Source organism: Crocodylus porosus, unplaced genomic scaffold (assembly GCF_001723895.1).
Source record: "Crocodylus porosus isolate Cpor-Errol unplaced genomic scaffold, CroPor_comp1, whole genome shotgun sequence".
In the NCBI taxonomy this organism is placed as follows: Eukaryota; Metazoa; Chordata; order Crocodylia; family Crocodylidae; genus Crocodylus; species Crocodylus porosus.
This window is the reverse complement of record NW_017728906.1, coordinates 79,801,532-79,816,572: the sequence shown is the minus strand read 5'-3', so window position 1 is coordinate 79,816,572 and position 15,041 is coordinate 79,801,532. Positions and strand designations below refer to the sequence as shown.

General features: G+C 43.7%; 1 protein-coding gene across 1 annotated transcript in view; it reads right to left on the bottom strand.

The window, feature by feature from the left end:
* PPP2R3B (protein phosphatase 2 regulatory subunit B''beta) overlaps window positions 1–15,041 on the bottom strand; it is a 79,956-nt gene that overhangs the window by 64,041 nt on the left and 874 nt on the right. The gene's annotated exons all lie outside the window — the stretch shown is intronic.

Below are 15,041 nucleotides of genomic sequence, written 5' to 3'. Positions count from 1 at the left end.
AAGGGAAATGGAAGGTGCTTGGAACCATTATTTTTTGGGTCCCAGGAGCTATGAGAGGCTTGTTGAGGGGCTGCAGTCAGTCAATTAGAGTGAGGACACCATTGGCTCTCAGAAAAGCACTTATTCAATAAGTAATGCTAGGAAATTCATTGATAAAAATGTGCCAGCAAAAAGAAAAAACAAACAAACAGGGCAGCAGAGTTCTGTCTGCATAGCAGGGAAGCCAGTTGCAATAATGGGGTGGGGGAGCAGGTGAGAAGGGTTGAGCAACAATGCTACATGGGATGCCTGAAAGACCCCAAAAAAATCAGGCCCAAGTCATGGAAACCTTGGTGCCCACATAACACTGAAACAGATTACAGGGAACCAGTTCAAAATAGTACTTGATTTTCTAGGTATACTTTTGAAGTGCACCAGGCAGCTTGAAACCAGGCTTGCAGCATGCTTGTCTACTCCAAGTTGAATCTGAATTTTAAGCATTCTATGCATTGCGCACATCCACACACAGGGGCTCAGTCTTCAAAACCAGGCCACTAAGTGCTTGAACTCAGACACCAGTATTTAAGGATATAAATTCTACTCTTATCAAAGGCAAGCCCTTTAAAATTATTAAGGGACTACATCCCGGTTTTATTTAAGGACTGTGCAGAGATTAAGGAGGTTGTTTTGAGGTTTGTCTATAAGAACAGGTATATTTATGAGTTGTCTGATATAAAAAAAAAACCAAACAAACAAAAACACCCCATACTGGATTTGCACCAATAAAAGGGAAATTGACATTATCGGCAATCTGCTTCCTTTGGCTGGTGTAGCCAATAATGTCACTGATAAATGCCACTTGCATGTCCGCAGCTGCAGCACGCATGCAGCCAGGAATGTAGCCCAGCAGGTTGGGAGAACAGTATCTGGTCCATTGTGGGGAGGGGGGGAAAAAGAGCAGGAGAGGCCACATCAAAGCTTCCAGTGAGGGAGAGAGTGGGGCAGGTGCTGCCCAGCTAGGGTGGGGTGCAGAGCACGGGAGGCAGCTTCCCACCGTTACATGCACCCTCAGGGGAGGCATATGCTCCTTGGACTTGTGCAGGGCAAGAGTGGTGGGCAACTCACTGTGGGCTCAGGGGCTGGATCATCCTCTTCCTGGTTGGGGGGCAGGGGGATGGGCTGGGGCTGCGCTTGGGGTAGGCAAGCTAGGAGACGGGACTATGGAGAATTTTGGGGTGGCTGTAGTCTCCCTGCCTATCCCAAGCACAGCCCCAGCCCAGCCCTTGCCAGGAAGAGGCTGGAACAGTCCCTGGCCCCAAGCCTGCAGTAGGCAATCCGCCCTTGCCCCACACAATTTGGAGGACACATGCCCCTCCATGCCTCCCCAGAGAGGTGCCTGCAGCAGTGTGGAGCTGCCCCCCGTCACATGAGCTGCCTACAGCTCTGTCCCTTCCCCACCCTGTCTGGGTAGTGCCTGCCCCTGCTCCAGCCCCATTCCCTCCCTCACTGTGGGAATGTCAATCTGTGACTCCCCCCTCCCATGCCCCTTCCCTCCCTCCCAGACTTACTGGCTGAACACTGCTCTCCAAGCTGCCTGGCTGCATATTGGCTAGGAGATCAGTATTGGCCGATATGGCTGGTAATAAATCAGCCATTAGTATAAAAAAATCTTTATCAGTGCACGCCACTTAGTCCGGTATTGTGACACATTATGACTTTATAAAGTTGTGTAGAGTGTTTCCAAAACTTAACTGCTTCTAGATGGCTGTTTTTACCTTGTATCACCTTGACTTAAAAGCTAATAGCAGAGTAAATTGGTACATGGAGAGGTAGTTTTAAAAATACATGAATGACAACTCTTAACACTTAGCTACTTCCAACATGGTACCAGCTGTTCAGTGCTTCATTACTCTGACATGAACTCAATTTAACTAATCCTTTCAAAAACGCATTTGTACCTTGGAATTTTGTTAGGTTTCTAAAAATAGGATGATTGCCTGTATGACAGCACAACCACTACTTTAATTCAAGTACCACACACTAGTGATAACATATAATTTTGTTCCTCAAAGCACAAGATAGTAATTTTGGTTGAACTACAATTGCAAAACAGTTTCCTACATGGGTTTCTACTGTATCTGCTTCTTCCCTTGACATCTTGAATTTCAAAAGTCAGAGCTAGAAGACTTGGGATGCAGTTACCACATTTTGGGCATTAAAAGAAAAAAAAAAAAAAATATTGTTAACTCTGACAATCAAGACGTAACCAAATGAAGAAACAACATCCAGGTGGGCTGTTTCTAGCAGGGTCCAATGAACTTTTACTCCTGGCCTGATGAGTACCAAACAATTAAAAAAAAAAGAGAAAAAGATCTGCACATTTTACTGGTGGTGACAGTGTACAAGTTAGAGTAGTATAATGCTGGATAAGTCATGCTGACCAAATGGGCCAACTTAAGCTGTATTCATTCAAATTAGTTTTTAGCATAACCAAGGATCTGCAAGGTTTTTCATTCTAGACCCATTGACCTAGGTCCCTTTTCCAAACAAGGAAAAATTGAGTCTGGGAAGGGGGAAGGCATGTAACAGAACCCCCACAAAACCTGAGTTCCCAACCTTTAGTGTAACTTGTTTTAGCTAAAGTCATTTATGGAGGCCTTTAAAATATAGGTAGGGACATGGTAGAGGTAAATACAAGTGTCCCTACCTCTACCCTGTATACTTATGGTTATGACATTACTTACAATCAGGTATCAAACAAACAAACAAACAAACCCCTACATAATAAAGAGCCCTAAAAGTTCAGAAAAGCACCACATACATGATTTGAAGTGAAACCTTTTTAAAATCCAAGTCCAAAGAGAATTAAGAGGAAACTTGGCATGTTCTCCAAGTTCCGTCCCCAACAAGAAGTGATCACAGTCTTTTAAAACTAAAATTTAAAAACATTGTTCAAACCTGTTCAACAAACTGTTGCAAGTCTGAAACATGTATCCAAAACATTAAAGCTGTTTTCTAAAAACCACCCAGAACTGTACACACTGTTGTGTATTTAATATCTCATTACTAATTTAGTACAGATGCTTGGTACAAATGAAGCTGATTGCTTAATAAGCAATACTGATTATTATACTTACTTTATATTAAAGTATAAAATAAGAATTTAAAATGAAGCTTAAACTGCTTAAATGTATATGTAGTTATAATGAACCCTCTTAAGATGTAGCCACTCTAGTAAAGACTAGGTAATTGTAAGGACTCACAGTTAAACAGTTATATCTACCAGTTAGGCCTGCGTGAAGCAGCAAGTATTGGATGCAGATTCAGGTTCAGCTGATTTTAGGGACAGGGATTCATTCTGGTGATTCAAATCACTATCCTGATTCTATTCAGTCACTGAATTGGCTACTGAAGCTTTGGACAGCCCTAACAGATAGGGATACGTTCCCAGGCTAAACAATTACATTTATACAGTTTACAACCTAGCTCAGTGCTGCCTGCTGTTGAGGGAATTGCTCTGGCAGGGGCTGCCCAGAAGGCAGTGAGAATCCAGGCTACAACATCACGTGGTTGCTGCAGCAGAGAGGCAAACAGTGCTTACCTGGGGGAACAGAGCTAGACAAAGTTGCGTGGCAGAGCTGGCAGGGCTTAAGTAGGAGCCAACGCAGTGGCAGAGCTACCATCAGGTACCACAGGAGCAGACTTCATGAAGCCAGGCTCCATAGCACCCACAGGGGCTCCCACCTACCAGGATAGCTACACCATGCTTCAGCAGCTCCTGCTCTGTATGGACAGCTCTCCCAGTCTGGGGACATGCAGCAGACAGACATGCTAAGCAGGATCATGCCAGAGGCTGAGCACCCTGTTACAAGCCACAGCACTGGAGCAAGGCCTCAGCTGAGCAGGAGTGTGGTGCCAGTTTGGCTGCATCCAGACAGGGAAAGGAGCCTGGGTGGGCAGGCAAGAGGCTCCAAGCACCCAAGGGCTAGAGGCACCACCTGGGCATGGTGCGGCTGTCCCAGTAGGTGAGCCCCTGTGAGTGCTATGGGAGAAAGGGCATGCCTGGCTCCATGCAGCCCACCCCTGTAGCATCCAGTAACAGCCTTGGCACTGCACTCGCTCCTATTTAAGCCCTGCCAACTCTGCCACACAGCTTTGCCCAGCTCTGCTCCGCCTAGTAATTACTAGTTACCTCCCTGCTACAGCAGCCCTGAGATACTGCATCCTGGATCTGCACTACCTTCTGAGCAGCCCCTGCTTGGAGCTGCTCCTCCAATAGCAGGCAGGGCTGAGCCAGGGACTCCACCAGATCCAGCTGCCCCATGCTACTGCAGCTAGTACCACTGCCTGCTCACTCCCACACACTCAACATGCAGAGCCTGCTGTGACCATAGGCTTCAGTCCTAGCTGGAAGCATAACTTGCCGCAATCCTGCATATCACGCTCAGCCCCAGCTCCCCGTGCTGCCCTGCTCCTCTGTCATGGAACCATTTAACCAATATAATTAGAGGAGGTTAAATGGGTAACTTTAAAAATATTTACATCCTTAATTCCAACTAGAAATAAAAGATGCTTAAGAAGAGTGAGGAAAATTAACCAATGGAATGAATGGTTTTAAGGCTTTATATCAAACTTTGATATACTATATTTTTCTAAAAGATAAAGCCAGACTCAAGTTATTAGAAGACCAGATTCCTTTGCCTGGGTTATGCAGAAGTCAGAATGTGTGATCATAATGATCCCTCTTTTTAAACTCTGAATCTATGTCTATCTTTAAGATATGTTAAAATAATCACTTAATCATTAATGCTAAACTAAAAATTCAGCATACAGCCTTCAATATAGCTGGATGTTACTGCTAAAACGGATTATTTAAACAAAGGAAAAAAAAGGCAGCAAATTAATGGCCATGTCTACCACAAAAAGATTAGGTTCTTAAACCTAGCCTATCATGGTTTTAAACACTGGCATAAATGTTGTTTAAACACCTCTACATGTGCAGGTAAGGGTGCAGTTGGTTCTAATGCATGATCCACACAACTGTGCCTCCTGCCATACACACCATGACTGTAAAATGCAGATGCCACTGCATTTTATGGCCCGTGCAGGGAGAGCCCAATTCTGGGTTCCTTCTGCACCAGCAAGAAGCAAGGTTCTGCAGCTGGGATCTGCTGCAGACCCCAGGCCGCACTTACCATGGTGCCTCCTCAGGCTGAGCCAGCTGTGCACACACAGCCTTCCCTCAGGGCTGGGCCAAACCCTGAGCAGCCCCAGCACCATGGGTGGGAGGGAGAACACAGCATGTCTAACAGAGGCCACTTCACTGGAAGCAGACCCCCCTTCCCCCAGGGCAAGCTGGGGAGGACTTGGCCTGGCAGAGTGGAGGAGCCTTTCAGGTCTGAGTCATGGTGGCACAAGCTCAGTGGGAGATGCAGGGAGCACATTGCCCTCCCCAGACCCCACCGCTAAAGGGAGACTAAGTAGATCCACAGCAGGGCTGGGAGTTGGAAGAAAGGCTCCAGCAGGAAGGCCCTGCCTGACCTCTGTGTGTGTGTGGGGGGGGAGCGCCCAGCACCTCCCTCCCTGTGGTAGCAGGATCCAGGCACAGGTGAGGTCTGCAACCCCAGCTCCTGCCTGTGGGGGTAAGAAGACATGGCTCCACAGCTAGGCAGCACCTTCTAGTGGCTTGGTCATGCCCATGGCTCCTTGCTAGCAGCCTGGGGCCTGCCAATCACTAGGTACACAGTGAAGACACAAGGGGCCAGGGCCATTCTTGCAAGGAGGTCACTAAACTAGGTATGTGCTATCAGTTAACAATTTAACTAATATAATTAGAGGAAGTTAAATGGTTCATTGTTTTAAAAGATATTTATATCCCTAGGCTGTGCAATCCTGGAAAAAATGACTATTAGGTAAAACAAGAAACGATTTGTTCATATTGACAGAGGAGTTAAAACCAAATCAGAATAATTTGGTTAATACTAGATATTTTGAATTTAGATTAGAACATGGACAGAGAAAACAACTCATCTTTATCTTGCTACCTTTGATTCAACAACACCTTCAAATTCTTTGTGGTTATTGTCTAGTGACAAATCATCAGACCAGAAGTTTGAATAGGAAGTGCTTGATATGTTTCTTAAGTTAGGCATGTGTTTAGTTACTGGGTAAACTAGACATAATACAAGTTTATGAAGCTTCATTCAGGCCCTTGGCAGATTATGTTAATTTAATATCCCACTCTGGTAGTGTGGACACTGGGACAAGTGGCTGGATGCCTAGAAATCAAGCCATAACAGAAGTGAGGCCACAGCAGAAGTGCTCATAGTGTGCCATGTCCTATTCCAAACAAATCAGTGAATTCTACTAAATAACTTGCCCAAGGACATGAGAAGGGAAGGAAGGAATGTTAATTCAAATCACATGGTGGGATCTGACAAAATTTCATCCCAAATCCTAAGAAATCACACATCTTATCATGCCAGTGTACATGGCAGGATGTGCTATTTTGGGGATCCGAGATGCAATTCACTTGATCATCATGCATTTGCCAGAAAAGAAAGCCTGGGATCAGGGAGCAAGATCCCAGGTTCTACATACCCCAAGGCTTTCAAAGGGTACTTTATACAGGGCAGCATCCTAATGCTCCACTTTCACCTTGCTGGTGAGAGGAGCCCAAGCTGATGGTCCAGGTCAAATCTCAGGCTCCTGCATCAGTATATTCAAAGACAACAAGGAGTAGCTCTCTGCCTACCCTTTAAGCTACATGTTACACATTCAAATTCAGGCACCATACAAACAAACCACAGAGATGTTCCGTATTAAATACGGAACATCTTTGTGGCTGGTTTGCTATTTTACCATGAGATCAGACTGGTTTCATGTGCGACATGCAGGGATCCCAGCTTTCTCTGATAAAAAAAAAAAAAATCCCCGATTTTCAAGTTAAAAAAGTAACCCAAAAATCCACATTTTTCCACGGGGAAAAATGAAACAACACTAATATAGATACTTATGTATTAGCATTGTTTCATTCTGGTCATGGAAAAATATGGATTTCTGGGTTACTTTTTTTTTTTTTTTTGGGAACTTGAGTTTTTTTTTTTTTAAATCTGAGAAAGCCAGGATAGCTGGTGACATGTTACAATTAAGCGCACAGTAATACATAAGGTCTGCAAGAGGCCTTGAAGTTTTTATGCAACTCTAAGTGTTAACTTGTCCTGTGCCTAAAGAATTCAGGCAAAAATCAAAATTTATGAAGAAAGCCGAACAACTGAAAGAGCACGGTCAGTGTTTAAAGAACCTGACAGAAGTCATACAAAATAGGAAAGTTTAAGTAAGATTAGCTGCCTATTTGGAACATGGGTTGTTTTCCCAATACGAAGTACTGTGCATACTAGTGACTACCAATACAGTAATTCTCTGATGTAGGGTCTTACGAGCTAAAGCAGGAAGCAGCACTTTTGAAGTGCCAAGGCAGGGGGTGGCCAACCAACAACAAGTAGCATGGGCGGCTGCTGTTTGACACAAGCCCAGGGGCTCAGTAAAGTCAGATTAACCTTTCCATAGCTTTGCAGCCACTGCCAATTTCAGGGCTTTAGACCCTCATTTTAGAGCCATAAAACTGTGGCAATTGCAGGGCCAGGGAATGGTTGACTTGGCTTCTTAAAGTGACGCCTCCTGAGGCAGCACTCCTGCTCCACTCAGCACAGTAAGTGCAGAGACTCAAGCTTACCTGCTTCCATTCTGGCACTCTGAAGGCAAAATGTCAGGAGTGCTTTTCGTGCAGGGAAGGAAGTCAGAGCAGCATGAAGGGGAAGAGGGCTAAATTTGTAGCACACCTGCCAAAAAGTTTGGTTACTGCAGTCTGATGGGCTTGCACTGCACAAACTTAATGAACAGGGTGCAGTTAGTATATACTCTAGCATAAAAATGTCAGGAAAGCTGTTGATATAAGAGTGCAAAGAAGTACCAATGGTTAGTTCCATCACAATTTTGTAACATTTCCCAGAAATTGGGGAAAGGTTTCTGGAGTTGTAACGTGTTCTTGAATAGCTAGGGAACTTTAAAAAAACCCAACAAAAAACCGAACACTCTGTAGTTAATAGCAGTTAGAAAAAAAAATAAATGGTCAGGTTTATCAAAACCATCATTTTGATTAATCCCAATATCTGGTACTCAAAAACACACACCAGGCACATCTGTATGTGCATTAATGTGTTTTTCCTAATGTATATTAAATTTAGTACCTCCAGCGTGAGCGGTACTAAATTAATGCACATCAGGCTACCCTAATGCGCAGTAGTACAAATGCATGCTTTTTAGGAGATGCTTACATGTGCAGTAACCTATTTGACTGCACATTACCATAATACCAGTTTTTCACATGACACTTTAATGCACAGTAAAATAGGCTACTGTGCATTAAAAAGTACACATGTAGATGCACCCAGTGTAATACAACTACGAAATGGCATTATAGCTGGTACCCACGCTATGGTGCTTGGCCATAACGTTCTAATCTGTCATTCAGGAGAAACTAATATAATAATCCAAGTTCTGGATATGTTGGCTACATTTGTACTAAGGTAGCATCAAGAGGTTAGGGCTCCACTGTATTGGGTAGCAAAGAAATGAGGCAGCAGTTCCTGTACCCAAGTAACTTTGCTGTGTTCTCTCTCACTCCAGAAACAATTTGACTAGGTCAACGGATGAAGTTTCTTTCCTGAACTCTGCCCGAGTACCAGTATCTAGGCTAATGGGGAATGGAGGAGAGAGTAAAGGGAGGGGAAATCTAATGCTGAACAGCACATCTTTTCAGTACCTCGTTGACTGCAGCTATTCCCAATCCCTCCTTAAAAGAGCTTTAATATGGTCTGAAAGAGCAAGGCAAGGGTCTACACAGAGCAGTCTTACACAGCACAGAAACCCAATTTCTTAAGTACCAGCCATCCTTTGGGCTGAATGAAGCAGGAAGCCTGGACAACAGCAGTCACAAAAAACAACCAACCAACCAACATCCTCTCAAAGACTATACACACACGCATCAAATTCAGAGCAACAGAATTAACATGGCCTATTTATCTTCTAACTTTTGAATTCAAGGGTTTCTTGGATAATCCTTCAGAGTTATGTTGAGAGACTTGGATGATAGACTAATAAGATTTTCTAGAGGAAAAAAAAAATAAAATTAAAACAAAATTATGCAGAACAGTCAAATTAAGATACTAAACTAGTTTCTCCAATAGTTGCATCATGGTACAAATTTACCTAGCTAATCCAAAATTGGCTAATCAGTTTAGTGAAGAGCCACTAGAACTGGGGTCAGCAACATTTAAAAATTGCAGGCTGCTTCAACAGAGCTTAGCTTCAAGCGTGGGCCACTTTGAACCCAACTGCAGTCACCACCACTCCCCCAACAGTGCCGTTACTGAAGCTTCTTTCCATCACTTGTAAGGGGTTTTCCCCTACAGAAAGAGCCCTCTCCCTCTGAAATCCCAAAGCCCTTGACTGCAGAGAAGAAGTCTTAGTACTCATTTTTGCTTTTAAAAAAAAAGTTAAAATCCACTTGCTTCTGTTTCTTTAGCTGAGAGCCAGACTAAGTCTGAGCTACTCTATATTGCCAGTATCTGGCCAATGGTATACCATGTAATTAAGGCAGAGCAGACTTCGCTTACTTTCATAAATAACTTTCATGTTTTCTGACTAAAGAACGATAAACTATGTAGCTCCATCTTAGAAAATATTGTCTCAGCTATCATTTCCTCTTCCATTTGTTGCACAAGAAATGAAGGACAGAAGAGCAGAATTTTCTCTTCTTAAACAAGAATCTGCTCTCTCTTAGCTTAAAACCAGGAAGTTAACAAGACTATTTGCATTTATTTAGTACTACTTATTTACAGAAATGGTGCAAACCTGGATGTTCAGTTCTGGACTCTAGTTCAACTTGAATTTAGTGAAGGTTGCAACAGAAGCTGAATATACAGCAACAGCAAAAGTCATATGGATAACAGAACTTGGTCAATAAGAAGAGTTATGACTCGTGAAAAAAAAAATTTTTTTATAGCCAACTCTTATGCAAGCTTATTCTTTCTCCAGATATTATTTATTCATTAAATATGGGACTTTTCTGATAATCACCTTTCAGGCACATGGTCATAAGTATAAAAGGAATAACAGAAGTTATGGTAGACTCCTATTTAGAACTTTAATCTAGATTACTGGAGCTACATTGAGACTTTCCCCCTTCCATCTGGAGCATCATTTATTGAACTAGGACAAAGTTATCAAGCTACATTTAAACTCTGGATTTACCTAAAGTTAATTAAGCATTTTTTAGAAGCAAGATTAAGAGCACATTTAAAACAAGATGTGTTATATTTAAAGTTGTGGGTGGTTAGTAAATGCATGTGAAAGAAAAGGGATAGACTTTGCTCTCTAAGGAGAGTACTGTCATGGCAGAACATACAATTATGTAACTCAGGGTGTTATTTTAAGGGCTAATGTGCACTGCAAAAGCTTGCTGTTGTAGAAAATGCTTTTCTATAGAAAGGGTAAGTTAAGCAAAAAACCCAACACAACATCCCTCTCCCTCAAAAGCTTTTAAAAAATGAAAAGTTCTCCTCAAACCAATACTAAAATTAGACTGGAATGCATGGAAAACTCTTTTGGGGCAGAATTCAGCCCACATGGGCTTTTTCTGATCAACATTAAAAAAGCCATTACCAACAAAAGAGAGTGAGGATCACATTCCTCTTATGATTCCCTTGGCTTCCCATTAAGTTTCAAGTCTCTTGAACTTAGATGGTTATATTTACTTACAGTGACATAAGATAGTATTCTTAGGCTTGTCACAAAACCTGTGCCGTATTCATGTCTATTTGCCTTTGTTCCACAATAAATTTATGAAAGTGCTTGCTGATCTTTACCACTTCCTGTTCCAGACCACTGCATCCTCTTGCAAAGCTGTTATATCTATCTTGCATTTTCCCAGTTCTTCAAATAAGAGATTGGGCCACGCCTGGGTCTGTAACGACTCAGTACATTCTAGATTCCAGTTCACAGCTCCTTTTTCCATTTCCAAGGTTTGCTTACATTTGTACCATCAGAATCTGATGCAAGAGTGAGTTTTGTAACAAGCTATTCTTTTACTGGATAGGGGTATTAGCCCTATGCCCAACCCAAGGAGTCCTGTGAGGATCTAAATAAGTTCATCCAGATCAACACAAGATCTGGATGATCCAGTAATTGACTTAAAAGGAGAGTTTCTAGATGGGGTGGGAAATTATTTGGGCCTGCAAGCCACATAAGGAGTCTTACTGAGTTATGGGCTGGGTCACACCCCTCCACCCCCTATTCAACAACTCGCCAAAACTCCTTGTGTGGGATGGGACTAGAGGCAGCCAGGGAGTAGTGTTCAGGAACGGGATGGGTGAAGCCAGGATCACAGGGTAGTGACAGCACAGGGCCAGCAACAGAGCTGCATTCTGCTGCCTGCATGCCCCTGCAGTGGGCACAGGTTTAGTGGGCAGGGGCATGCAGGGAGCAGATCATGGCTCCGCCCCAGGCCCTGACCCCACAATGTCACCACCCCAAGATCCCAGCCCCAGACACACCTCCCTGCCCACAGCCCCATTCTGTCTGCCTGCTTGTGCAGGTCCTGGCTGGTATCTATGGAGACCCTGGGATCATAGGGCATAGGGCTGGGGCAGAGTCAGAATATGCTCAATTCAAGTCCCTGCCTGCAGAACTAGGGCTGTCCCAGCCCTGCACTGACACTGCTCCACAATCCCAGGGTCTCCATGGAGACTGGTTGGGAGCTGTGGGGGCAGGGCATGCAGTGGAGATGGTGCTGTGGGCAGGTACAGGGCTGCATTTGGAGCTGGGATCTTGGGGTGGTGACAAGGCAGGAGCAGGGCCGAGTCAGACTGGACCAAGCAACAGTCTGCTCTGTGCATGTCCCTGCTTGCAGAATCTGCACCCCTCGCAGGGGTGTGCAAGCACCAGATCATGGCTCTGCCATGAGCTCCAGCCCCATGCAGTCACTGCCCCAAGATCCCAGGGTCTCCCAAGCCCCACCTGCCTCACCACTCCCCACCAGCCCACACCTCCATCCCAGACAAGTGGCCTGCCCGCACAGGTTCTGCCCTTGGTGGCAGATGTGGGGGAGACTGGTTGGGGTGCCTGGGCATCAGGACTGGGTCTGGCAGCAGCAGCCGAAAGGCACCATCATCATTGTGGAGAAATGGAATCTGGCTGCTGTGCCACCCCAGCCCCACTGCATGCTGGGGGTGGGGAGACCAGTTGCATGCACCATGGCCCAGGCTGCCCCTCATACAAGGACCCAGGCAGGACCAAAAAAACCCACTGCAGGCTGGACAAGATTGCCTTGTGGGCCAGATTCAGCTGTGGGCTGTGTTCTGCCATAGAATCATAGTCAGAAGGCTAGAACAGACTTCTAGAGGTCATCTAGTCCAACATCCCGCCTGAAGCTGGATCATCTCTATAAAAGTCATCCTATAAAAATCCAGAGTCTAACCTCCTAGCAAAACTATGTAGTCAACTCAGATACAACATGCTACCCTGCCACAGGTAAAGCAGGGGGACCAAAGCAGCTACTACCCTGCTGCTGCAAAGATTCTTAATATATGCTCAAAAGATCCTAGGAAGAAAGTCACATACCTCCACTACAGAGGAAGGCAAACCCCCCAGTCCATACCAATGTGCCCCTGAGGTAAAATTCCTTCCTGACCCCCAAATACTGTGACCAATCTGACCCAGAGCAGAGGGGCAAGACCCCCTATCCAGGAACCTCTGTTTAAGTCCCAGCAAGACCCACTGGCACACCCCAGTCCCAAAGCAGAAACCAAAGCCCAGAAGCATAGGAACTACCTATATTTGAACAGACACCTATCAGCCTTGACCAATGCCTGTTCAACCTCTTCTTGAATGACAGTCCACAGCTTCCCTAGGCAGTCTGTTCCACTGCCTCACTGTTCAAACAGTTAAGATTTCCCCCCCAATATCCAATCTAAACCCATTTGCTACAACTTCAAAACACTGGTCCATATCCTAGTCCCTTTTCTTCATGGCAGCCCTTCAGTCATCTGAAGATTGCTCTCATGTCCCCTCCTAAATATTTTTTCTGCAACCTGAACATACCTAGCTCTTTCAGCCTCTTGTCATGTCACTTGCCTACTAAGCCCTTTATCGTTTTTCTTGTCCATCTCCCACCCTCTAACTCGTCTATGTCCCTTTTTAGAATGAGGAGCTCAACTCCACATACAACAGTCTAGATGATGGCTCTTCTACTCCGACTGGGATTAGGGCTCACCTCCCATGTTTTGCACCTAATGCTTCTATTGGTGCATCCCAAAATTGGATTTGCCTTTTTTTGCAGCTGTGTCACAGTGCAGACTCACACCAAGTCTGTGACCTACCAAGATGCCCAAATCTTTCTTTGTAGTGCTGCTGCCATACAGTCAGGTGTCACTCACTTTGAATTTGTTTCCGAGTATTTTTCCTCAAAGTGTAGCACCTTACACTTGATGGCAGAGAGCTTCATTCTAGCCCAGCTTTGAAATCTGTTGTGAACTTTGCGAATTGTCACTTCAACCTCCAACATATTTACAATCCGTCCCAGTTTGTCATCATCTGTAGAGTCCAGCATCCAGATCATTAACAGATTGAACAGCACTGGGACCAGGACAGACCCCTTTGGAACTCCACAGAAAGCTTTCTGCCATTGTGATATGGATCCATTTATAAATTACCTTTTGCTCAAGGCTATTGAGCCAGATGTCTATCCACCTATGGAAACAGTATAGTCTAGGCCATATTTCTAGTTTTCATTTTTTTTTTTTTTTTTTTTTAAAACAAAACCCCCGAGATTAAAACAAATACCCAACCTAGACTTATCCTGCTTCAGGAAATTAGAGAGCAGGCTGGCTCAAGACACAAATGCAGTCTTTACTGTTACATGCATATTTAGTTCATTTGAATCTACATAACAAGGCACCAAATTAAACTACCTAATTCTACTTCATTGTATAATGCTTTCATGGAAGCCATTGCCCCAAAATGCTATTTTGCTGAGATAGTGTCATGTAATCCTGCAATTACTAGTTTTGAACACAACTACTACACTGGGCTCTTGTGATAAGGAGTTCTATAACCAGTAGTCTTCCAAGTATCTAAATTGAAAGCATCTCACCATGATAGACCAAAAAAAAGGACATACACTAGAAATCATAACTTGAAGTCTGCCACTGCCTTGCAAACAAAGTAACTGGTCCTAGGCAGTACATAGGTAAACTTTCAAATTTATACCATTATAAAAGCTGTTTCTATGTAGACAGCCTCTAGGCTAAAGGTCAATTATTCTTCCTAGTAAGTAGAACAAGGGGCTAGAGCTTCAACAGAACACTGCCCCTTAACTGGTAAGTAGTTCCACTACTGATCTATTGAATTCTAGGCAAGAGCTTGGTAAATTTTTCAAATGAAGTAGAAGAGCACTGTATATTACTGCTATGATATAGGTGTGGAAAGGTGGCATGTGACCTTCACTAAACAATAAGCTAGAGCTTCCAGACAACACAAGCAGAAGAGCCATCTTTCCACATCTGAGGGAGAAAAACTAGAAGTCTTCATAAATTCAACATGCAGAAACACTTGTATAAGAAATGAAAAAAAATTGGATGTTAAATTTTGGAGTAGCTGCTGTTAAAAAACTTAGTAACGTCTTTCTTGGGCTTCTAATTTTGCAAGAGGACTTCATCACAGAAAAACACCTATGAAGATATGCAAAACACAATTATGAACGTTGTTACGGCTTTTATTAGGGTGTAATGGGATGACCCCATTTTTGACCCTATTAGGGTGTAATGGGATGACCCCCCCCAATTTCAGTCAATTGTTCTAAATACGTAACCTGGAATTTAAAAGGAAGCTTTTTTTTTTTTTTTTTTTTTTTTAACTCTGTTTCTTTAAAATGCACAGTATTGAATAAGTAATGACCACTCGTGCCAATTTTCAAAAATAAGTGGAAACATTGGAGGAAAACC